The following is a 10,585-nucleotide window of genomic DNA, read 5'->3' on the forward strand; positions in this document are numbered from 1 at the left end:
TGGTTGCCTACGTACCCTTCTCAGCCTTTTAGGACCTCCCACCCTCCAGAGACTTCCTGGATGGCGCTCACACTACCTTGCTGGAAGAGGCCGGGCGTCAGCCCTACCATTGGTGGGTGGGAGCGGAGGTGGGAGGAGCCGAGGGAGAATGGACTACCAGCAAGCTAGATTGAGGCGAGGGCTGGCCATGCTCCGCCGGAAGGCGCCTTGTTCTCCGAAAGGGTGAGTTGAAACGCTGGCTGGAAAGGAAGCACCAGGACTTGTTCAGGTAGGCTTCCCGCTCATGCCTGCTCACCAGTGCTGGTCCAAGAGTCTTTGCAAAACTAAAGCTCTTAGAATTGGTTTCCATAACTCATTCTCCTCCTCGCTCCCCCGCTCCTTGCCCGTCCCCCAGTTGTGAGGGATCAGGTGCTGGGTGATGCTCTGGACTGAACCATTCTCTTTTGTGAAAGGCCGGGGGAGAGGGCGGCTGCTGGGCCGCGGGGCCCCAGCCGGGCCAAGCCGCGAAGGGGGCTGCCCCGCCGCTGTGGGGTTTTTAGGGCTTGTCATTGCATTACAGGGCGTGGTGTCGATTTGGGGCAGCTCCTTGTCCTGCTTGCCCCTTTAGCGGAGAGAAAACTCCCCGGCTCCGTTTGGTTATTCCATACTTTGGACTCAGAAGTGGGAGGTTAGGGTTTTTTGTGTGTTTTTTTTCTTTTTTGTCTGCTTTTTTGTATTTTAGTAACAAAAGTGGGTAGGAAAGCTTAGGGCGAGCGTGTGCATATTGTTATACATTATTAGGTGTAATTTCGTGGGTCTCTGGGAGGGCAGATCGGGTTTTTGGAGAGTATTTAGAGATGGTGGGAAGAGAGGAGCTCAAGCCTTGGCGTCTCCATTGACAGGTCTGCAGAGCTTACTGGTCTTCTGTTGCATTATGTAAACTCTTCACTAGCAGAAGACCCCTCCCCCTGCCTCGGAGCGAATGCAATTTCTTTATTTACCTGTCTCTAGTGTCGCAGGAAATTTTCCAGCCATTGCAGCAACTGTGCAAGTGCAGCGGCTCTTGCCCTTAAGGGACAGTCGTGAAGTGATTAAGGTCTTCAGAGAGGTGTATAGTGGGGGTGTCTAGATGGACCAATCTCTTTTCAATGACTGAGCATAGTGAGCTAGGGGTCGAAGACTTAGAACTCGATGTCTTGTCCTAGTGGAACGCCCCACGTTGAAGCCACAGGAGCTGCATTATTGGTAACTACTGCATCCTACTCTCACACTAGCATCCACAGATTACTTACTCTTAACGTTGTTCCGAGCCTTTGAGTTCAGTCAGGGATTCTCTAACAGGGTTATCCTTAGAATCGGCTGAGGCCCTATCTGGTGTGGGACACGGTGGATGGTAGAGGGGGAGTTTTGGATTTGAGTAAGTTCCTCTGTTAATTAGATCATGCCTCTGCTTAGGAATTTCTTTTGTAGTGGTCACCAAATAGCTTTCAGAACAAATTGTGGTGTTTTGGACTTACCCCACCTCTTAAAAAAGAGTTATGATAAAACATTTTCTACTTAAGAAGACCTGGGTTACAAGAGTGGCACACAAGTGGGTCTGCAAGGCATGATGAAGGACATTGGCCCAAAGAGAGGGTGGGCGAGTGTGACGGGACAGGCCTGGGGGAAGGGTTAAAACTGAAGTGGTGAAGGAGTAATGGATGGAATCAGGGATTTGATGGAGCAGTGTAGGGGTACTTGCACAGTTCACACACCTTCCCCATGTTTGATCTATCCTGTGCATCTGGCCTTTTGATTTTGTCAGTTTGGAAACTGACATGGATAGAAAATGATAGAAAGGGAGAGAAATCTACCAAGCTGATTGTGAATCACCAGGAAACAGGTCTTGTATTTTCTGGGACAGTCTTCTCTACAGCACCACCAGGTGATGAGGTGGAAGAATCTTGGCATTGTGGTCACCACCACTGCAGAGTTTAGTTATAACAGGAAAAAACTTGACATTTTATTTGAAGAATCTGATAGTGATAGGTAAGACAGAGTTCTGATAGGTTAGGTAGGATGGTGAGGGGGAATCAGTCTTTCAGAGAAACTAATGTACCCATCTCCTTTGAAAAGGGTGAGATGTTTTTAACCTAAACTACCACTTAAGATTAATTTGTGGTGCCAAGAACTAACTGTATTTGCTTACTGAAGGAATGAGATTTGATATTCTCATCTGTGGAAGGACTGTAACATTTTAACATAGCATGGAGATAAATGTTTATGCTTTGAAGATACTGTTTGTCCACTGCCTTGCAAGAGTTAAATTGTCTTCTAAGCCTGCATTGAGCCTGATACCTGGGGAATAAACAAGACAAATATTTTCTGGCTCCTCCGCCCTTACCCCTAGGAGTCACTCTACTTCTGGACTTGCATTTGGGCAAGTCCCTGATCTGTGGTCTTCACGTGACCTACCTTGCCCTGCTATGACTCACCTGTATTTACTGTTTTATCTTAGCAGTCAATTCATTGATAACAGTATCATTTCATATTTTACTTGGTTGAACTTTTCATTATCTCTTCTTCAGTTGATTTTTTTAGTCTTTTCCTCACAAAGTTGGTAATCTTCCTTTCATCCTTCTATTATGATTTTGTTCACTTTGCTTTTTGTTTTAATTCACTGATATTGTGCCTTTTTTGCTTATGTCTTGTTGAGACCTTTATTAAAAAAATATTTATTTTTGAGAGAGAGTGAGCGAACAGGGGGGCGTGGGGAGGTGCAGAAATAGAGCGGGACAGAAGATCCGAAGCAGGCTCTGCGCTGACAGCAGCGAGCCTGATGCAGGGCTCAAACTCATGAACCATGAGGTCGTGATCTGAGCTGAAGTCAGACATTCAACTGACTGAGTCACCCAGGTGCCCCATTGTTGAAGCCTTTTAAGATATGTAAAGAGACCCTAGTTCTTAAGATGTGTTCTTTCGGTACCTTGTACTCAGTTGTATATTTATAAAACAAAGCTGTTGTATCAACCGTTTATTTTGGCCTAAAGGTTTATTTAATCCTTTATTACATTCTGAATTTTATCCTGGATAACCTTTCCTCACCTTAACCTCTGTTTTGTTTTATTTGTGCAAGTGTATCAAGTTGTAATGTAGCTTTTTTTGTGTGTTCTTTCACTCTATTTCATATTGCCTTTAAGATTTTCATTGTATTTATGTTGCAAAGTAAGTCTATGTCTTTGTAGTTACTGGATGTTTTAAATTTAATCTACAAAGTGTGTTAGTCTCTAGATTTCTCATTAAGCTCTTCTGTAGGTAACGTTTCTTTTGCCCTTTTATGATCCATTACTTTCTATCCTTCACATAGGCTCTTGGTTGTTTAATGTCACATGTAGCATAAGTGGTCAACTTTAAAGTATCTTTTTTTTTAGACTGATATTCTATACCTTTTATTCAGTTGTTTTTTTAGACTAACTTTAAAATAGTCTTAATCTTAATTGTTGCCTTAAGAGTGCAGCAGGAGACTTAAAAAAAAAAAAGCAAGTAATTTTTACCCACCCATGTATGATATAATATAATAAAAAAGAAAAAAATCCAGCAGGCACAAACAGAAAGTAGACTGGCATAGATAATTGTTTTACATTTGTGTTCAGCAGCAATGGATATATTGGAATATATTCCAAGCAGTAGAGCAGCACAGGGAATCTAGACAATGTTCTAGCGCCTTCAAATTCTGACTATCCAAGTATATTCTCACTTGTTTGTTTGATAAGAATTTCCAGAGCATCACACTCAACTCATAATCAAGTTAATGTACAAAAAGATTTCAAAGACAATTTTAAAAATTAGGGAGCCTGGGTGGCTCAGTCGGTTGAGTATTTGACTTCGGCCGAGGTCATGATCCCGTACTTCATGGGTTTGAGCCCCGTGTTGGGCTCTGTGCTGACAGCTCAGAGCTTGGAGCCTGCTTCAGATTCTGTATCTCCCTCTCTCTCTCTCTGCTCCTCCCCTGCTTGCACTCTTTCTGTCTCCCCAAAATAAATCAACATTAAAAAAAAAAAAGAATTTTAAAAATTACTTATTCTTATGCATAGTTTTTAGGAAAAGATTGGCTTTATCATTGAAAGAATGGAAACATCCCTGAATTATCTCCTCTGTACATTTCCATAGAAATTTATTGTGTATGGCTTCATTTCATTTGGTCTTTTCAAAGTTTATTTCATTTTAAAAAGGTAATTAAATGACATACTACTGAAATTACTACAAAATAATAAGACTGCTTTTTTTTCTCCTCTATGTCAGCTACTTAATCCTTTTGTCAGTAGTTCTAATCCTTTTGGTAATGTCCCAATATTCTAGTAATTTGTAATTCCATAAAAACACCTTTTTGTTTTGAGAGTCTACATTTCTTCTAAAACTCTGTATCTTTCTGAGAAAGGATATATTAACTGAATTCTTAATTTCATCATTCAGGAGCTGTAAAGTGTTTCAGGTTTCTCAAGTTGTCTCTCATGGTCATTATAGAAACCTTTGGAATATCCTGCTTTTCGTTTTTTTTTTTTTTTTTTTTTCTTCCCACGACATACTTTAGGGACACACTACATCTTGGGGATTTATTCCTTTGGGACATGGGTATTCAGAGGTACATTGTCTATTAGTGACATGGGAATTTCATTTTGGTTGTTCTAGAAGAAATCAGTGGTTTCAGTAGTTTAGCTGTCTATTTAGAGCCCAAATCATAACAGAATTTCCTAATGGAATGTAATTTTCACTTTCTGTTACAGATATCAGATACACATAAGTAAAACATCTACCTAAGTAAACTGATAGGAAGATTTTTCTGGATTTTTATTTTTATTTATTTATTTTTAAATGTCTTTTTTTTTTAAATTTTTTTTAAGTGTTTTTATTTATTTTTGAGACAGAGAGAGACAGAGCATGAGCAGGGGAGGGGCAGAGAGAGAGGGAGACACAGAATCTAAAGCAGGCTCCAGGCTCTGAGCTGTCATCACAGAGCCCAACACGGGGCTCAAACTCACGGACTGTGAGATCATGACCTGAGCCGAAGTCAGACGCTTAGCTGACTGAGCCCCCCAGGCGCCCCTATTTATTTATTTTTGAAAGAGACAGAGTGTGAGCGGGGAAGGGGCAGACAGAGAGAAAAAGAGAATTCCAAGCAGGCTCTGGGTTCCTAGCTGTCAGCACAGAGCCTGACGTGGGGCTTGAACTCTCAAACTGCGAGATCATGACCTGAGCTAAAGTTGGAATCTTAACTGACTGAGCCACCCGGATGCCCTGATTTTTCTGGATTTTTAAATAGGGGCTACCAAGTTGCATGAGCATGGACCTTTCATCCGTGTTACATTCTTCATTGCTTCTACTCAGTAAAGTTCTTTTTTCCTCTTGTCTGGGGAGTGGAGCATATGAGTCAGCTCTTTATTTATACATCAGTTCTCCTATAAAATGTGCCTGTTTTTCAGGTGTGCCTCCTACTGGGGGGCACCTTCTTCATGAGGCCTTAAGAGTGTGTGTGTGTGTGTGTGTGTGTGTGTGTGTGCGCGCGCGCACATATATATAATGGTTGTTTCCATTCACTGCTCTTCTGAAAGTCATGGGAGTCAAAAGTTGAGGCAGTTAAATGGAAGCATGTGAACTACCAAGGGGCAGCCTAGTCAATTGGAGGCTTCTATGTTCCCACCACAGGCATTGTGAAGTAAATGGAGTACTGTGAGAAAGACACTGGCATCATTCCTACAAACACAAAAAATGATTAATTGAATTACCTGAATGTTGCCCTAGACACCAGTGCTGGTTGAAGTCTGTTCCGTGGTTTTAAGGTTAAAGGGCTATACTGCTTTCTCAGAGTCTTTTCATCTTGCCCAGCAGTCCTGCTATTCTAATTGTGAAACTTTTACATCTATTTCAGTATCCTACCATTCTGCTTAGTAGACCAGCACAGCCAAGTCTCTAAGGAGTGATTTTGCTTTGAGAGAAACCTTTAATGGTACTCTTTCAAATTATTGCATAGGGAATAATAAACTCCTTTTCATTTGCCTACTTTGTGCCAAACAGTGGACCTTATCTTTTAGTCTTCAGAGGAACCCTGAAATGTATGTGACGTTAGTAGCTTCATTTTACAGAAGAGGAAAAATGAGACTTAGCGAGGTTAGGTAACTTAGCCAGGAGTGGGACTCTGGTCTGTCCGACTTCAAAACCCCATTCATTAGCCAGCCTCCCCCCCATTGAAAAGTTCAGTGCTGACCCCTGTGAGAGAATTGTCTTTGACCATGACATTAGACAGGTAAGCATTCTGTAGCCTGTTAAAGCTGTACCTTAAGCAGTTGAAGAACCTTTCTTCAAAAATTGATTTTTGTCTTTGTATCTCTGTTAAAAGGGGAAAAAAAAGAATAATAGTTTGTTTCTTTTATTTAACTTATTTTAAAGATAAGATATATGAAATACTAAGCTCTACAGAGGAAATTTATTTGGTCAGTCTTCCAATTAACTCCATTTTTTAGCCAATGCAAGTCAAACTAGCTCACTAAATTTTCATCAGTCCCATGTCCCATGAGGTCATTTTTGTGCCTGGAAGCCCAAGTGTGATAATAACAGTGGTTTATAATGTTTCTCCTCCCTTCGCCACATACACTTTTTTTAAACATAAATGTTGCAGTGAAAATAATATCTCATAAATAATTAAGTAAAAGTTTATATTTTTCTGTTAGGCTGAGCAAATGTATGTACACTTGGCTCAGTTAAAAAAGTGCCTGAAAGAGTGCTATGTGTGTGGGGATGGGGGAGCATACGGAGGCCTAGGACTTTATTACCTAAATTGTATATATTGTTACTTATACCGGATGCCCAAAAGTGGCATCATACAAGGTGGATATGTTGATCCAGTTAGATATTCTTCAGCTGGAACCCAGAATGTTATTTTCACCTTGGTGACCATGTGCCAGCAAAGAAGTACTTTTCCAGATCAGTCTAACTCGACCTATGGGCCATGATCCTTAAAGATTAGGCTCTTATTTTCTGTCTTCAGACATAGGGAAAACTCTAGAGTTTTACTGGAAAAAAAAATCTACATTGAGGCTGACTTGAAAATGAATCCATGCCCTAGTTGGGTCATATGGGTATAGTGTCATCTATTTGCTTCTTGCCGCAGTTTTAAATTGGCTGCCACTGAGGCTTTATGGTCCCAAGCCTAAAGGAGGTAACTAAAATTTCATTATTTTCAATACCCCTTATCACACTATAGAAAATAGTCTTTTATGTTTATTGTATGTAACCCCTTTGACTCTATGTAAAAGCTGTGTCAACTCCACGTTCTCAAAAGTGAAGATTCTATAATGCGTCTTCTGAATGAATGTTTCTGGTAGGAAACATGCCTCTGCCCATTTATTATCTGCAGTCTGAGGGAAACCCTTGCTCTTGCTCAGAAACCTCCCCATTACCTCTCCACAGCCCCACTCCCACACACCTTTGCTAGAAGTTGAAAATGCACTCCCGGGGTGCTCCCTGGCTCAGTTGGTGGAGCATGCGACTCTTGATATCTTGATGTCTGGGTTGTAAGTTCAGGTCCCACATTGGGTGTAGAGATTACTTAAAAATAAAATCTTAAAAAAAAAAAAAAGGGGAAAGAAAATGCAGTTCCTCAAGAAAAGTGCATTAAATGCCTATTACCACCTGAGAAGCAAAGGGAATAGTATAATAAGTCATACACAGTTTTTGCCTTTGTGGAACTTACATTCTAATGGCGGAGGCAGTAACATCAAACAACTGATTCTATAATCAGTTATTTAATCTCACTACAAAAATAAAGTTATGGATATTACAGGAGAATTTATCATGGGGGCATCTAACCTAAAGCATACTACAGTAAGGTGATTAAGAATGTGACTTCTGAAGCCACACTGCCTAAATTTGAATGTGGTACTATTTTTCACTAGCTGTGGGATGTTGGCAAATCTCTTGGTGCCTGTTTCCTTGTCTGTTAAAAAAAAGAGAGAGATTCCAGACTTAATAAAATTGAATATGTTAATGAATTTTAATTGTTTAGAAGAATGCTTGGCACATAATATACACTCAGTAAATTTGGCTGTTTTTGTTTGTGACATCAGGAAAAGCTTTTCTTTGAAATGATGATGTTGAAATGAGCTTTGAAGGGTAAGTTAGAGTTAAATAGGCAGAATGGAGGAAAAGCAGTTAGAAGGCACTTGGAATAATAGTTCAGGGAAGTGGGGATGGTAAGTTGATCTAGAATGGCAGTGGAGACAAGTGGATGCATTTGAGGGATATTTAGGAGGTAAAGGTAGGATTTTAAAATAATGGATATGATGGTAAGGAAGAGATTTTCTGGTCTCTGCAGCCGTGACTGTTGGAAGATGATTACCCTCTTTGTGTGTGTGCATGTGTGGTGGTGGAGATGAAGGAGACTAGGCAGACTACCAAGGAATCAGCCTCCTTGAGGTAATAAGCCTTTATAGGGAGAATTGAACAAGTGAGTAAGCCAAGGAGATTGGAGACACTACCAAGAAAAGCCATTGAGTAAGCAAGTAGATGTATGGGGTCCAGAGTCCAGGGTTGACCTCTTGCCCAGAGATATAAATGAGAAATATAAGCATATAGATCATTTGTTGAAGGAAATAATAATAGTTGAGGCCATGTATGTAAATTAGACATTCTTGAAAAGAAAGTACAGAAAGAATTAAAGAGGGCTTAGGACCAAACCTTGGTGAGCTTCAACAATGAAAGGCTGGTAGAGAAGAGTAGCAAAGCAGAAGTGGCCAGAGAGGTAGAAAGAAAACCAGAAAAGTCATCCTGATGTCCTGGAAGCTGTCTGAAAAAAGTGTGTGAGAGTGGGAATGGTTTTTCTAAAATTTATGTGATCCTTCTTGGATCCCTGAGATTCTTAATTTAGGTCTCTCACCACTTAAGTTTGGATACTAGTGACTTAGAACATCTATCTAGAGCAGGTTTAGGCTAAAGCCAGTTAGTTGAACATAATCTTCAGACTCTAGAAGCTAAACTGTAGTTGTTCCTTTTTGCCTTAAATTAGATATAATATAGAGGAAGAGAGCCTGAGTGTACATTCAAGTAATATAGATATTACCTGGCTGAAATTAACAAAGTATTTTGGAGGCCATTAATCTGGGTGGTGATCCCCTCTAAGACTGACTAGCATCTCCTAGGTAGGTAAATTTTTTTCCCGACAATATATCCAGCAACATTAGTTGAGTACCTCCTAGGACATAGTGTTTATGTGCCAAATACTGTGTTAGGTGTTTCATTAATCCTCATTAATGGCACTGTAACTTGATTCCCTTTTGTACGGAAGAATGAACTAGATTCAGAAGGGTTAATGTACTTGGTGGGACAGAAATTTGAATCCATGTCCCTCTGACTTCAATGTTCATTATACCTCCATGTACAAATATAACTAAAATAATAAAGTAGAAGATACTTATCCTAAAAGAATACTTAACAAAAAAGCCGTGAAAGCTCAAAAGGGACTGATTACTTGGGTTTGACAGTGAAAAGTAGGAATTAAGAAGGCTTTCAATTATTATATCCAGTGGACATTTAAAAATTATTATATTGTCAGACATTTTTGCTTTATTTGATATAATTGGTCACTCTTTCCCCCTGCAGTTCTCTACTCTGTTTGCTTCTGTGACTTGCACTGTTTGCTTCTCTAGCTTTTCCTTCTCTACCTACTTAGGTGTAGCTTATTTGACTCTTTAAAAAATTTTTTTTTGAATTTTTGTTTAAATTCTAGTTAAAATAGTATAATATTAGTTTCAGGTGTATAATATAGTGATTCAACACTTCCATACAACACCTGGTACTTATCACACTAAATATACTCCTTAATCCCCATCACCTATTTTACCCATCCCTCCACCCACTGGTTGAGTAGGCTCTGTGCCCAACATGGGGCTTGAACTCACAACCTTAAGATCAAGAGTTGTATGCTGCCCGCTTATTCCAATTCTGTTTTTTTTTGTTTTTTTTTTTGTTTTTTTTTTAACGTTTATTTATTTTTGAGATAGAGAGAGATAGGGCATGAACGGGGGAGGTCAGAGAGAGAGGGAGACACAGAATCTGAAACAGGCTCCAGGCTCTGAGCAGTCAGCACAGAGCCCGACGCGGGGCTCAAACTCACATACCGCGAGATCGTGACCTGAGCCGAAGTCGGACGCTTAACCGACTGAGGCGCCCCCCCCCCCGCGCCCCCCGCCTCGCTTTTTCCAATTCTTAAATCCTGATGTTCTCCTGGGTTCCTCCTAACTTTTCTCACTCTGAATCAAAAATCTCAACACTTGGGTTTCCAACTACATGTTTTGGTTAGCCTGCAGTGTTTAAAGTGTGTTTTTTAAAAATTAGTTGTCTACATTTAAAACCTAGATTTACATAAAACTCTATTTCTGGCATTTGAAAAATCTGAAGTTCTCTCTCAACCTTGGGTGTGCATTTCCATATGCCAACAATTAACTAGAGCTGACTAGCAGCTACACTCTCTTGGATTCTTCAGTCCTTCACAGACTCCAACATTCTCTGTTGTCTCTCAATGGTATTGATGCAGTTTTTTTGTATACTTGCTCTGCTTTACATACCCCCTGGGCAA

The 10,585-nt window shown here is 40.3% G+C and overlaps 1 protein-coding gene across 4 annotated transcripts in view; it reads left to right on the forward strand.

The window, feature by feature from the left end:
* The first annotated feature begins 83 nt into the window (after window positions 1–83).
* CHD8 (chromodomain helicase DNA binding protein 8) overlaps window positions 84–10,585 on the forward strand; it is a 61,735-nt gene continuing 51,233 nt past the window's right edge. For 2 of the 4 annotated variants that reach the window (XM_049613143.1, XM_049613145.1), the window contains exon 1: window positions 85–268. The gene's annotated coding sequence lies outside the window, so the exon portion shown is untranslated. Of the gene's footprint in view, window positions 269–10,585 lie in introns of all 4 variants that reach the window. The other 2 variants (XM_049613146.1, XM_049613147.1) reach the window with 2 other exon arrangements.

The sequence above is a fragment of the Panthera uncia genome, assembly GCF_023721935.1.
Source record: "Panthera uncia isolate 11264 chromosome B3 unlocalized genomic scaffold, Puncia_PCG_1.0 HiC_scaffold_1, whole genome shotgun sequence".
NCBI classification, from domain to species: Eukaryota; Metazoa; Chordata; class Mammalia; order Carnivora; family Felidae; genus Panthera; species Panthera uncia.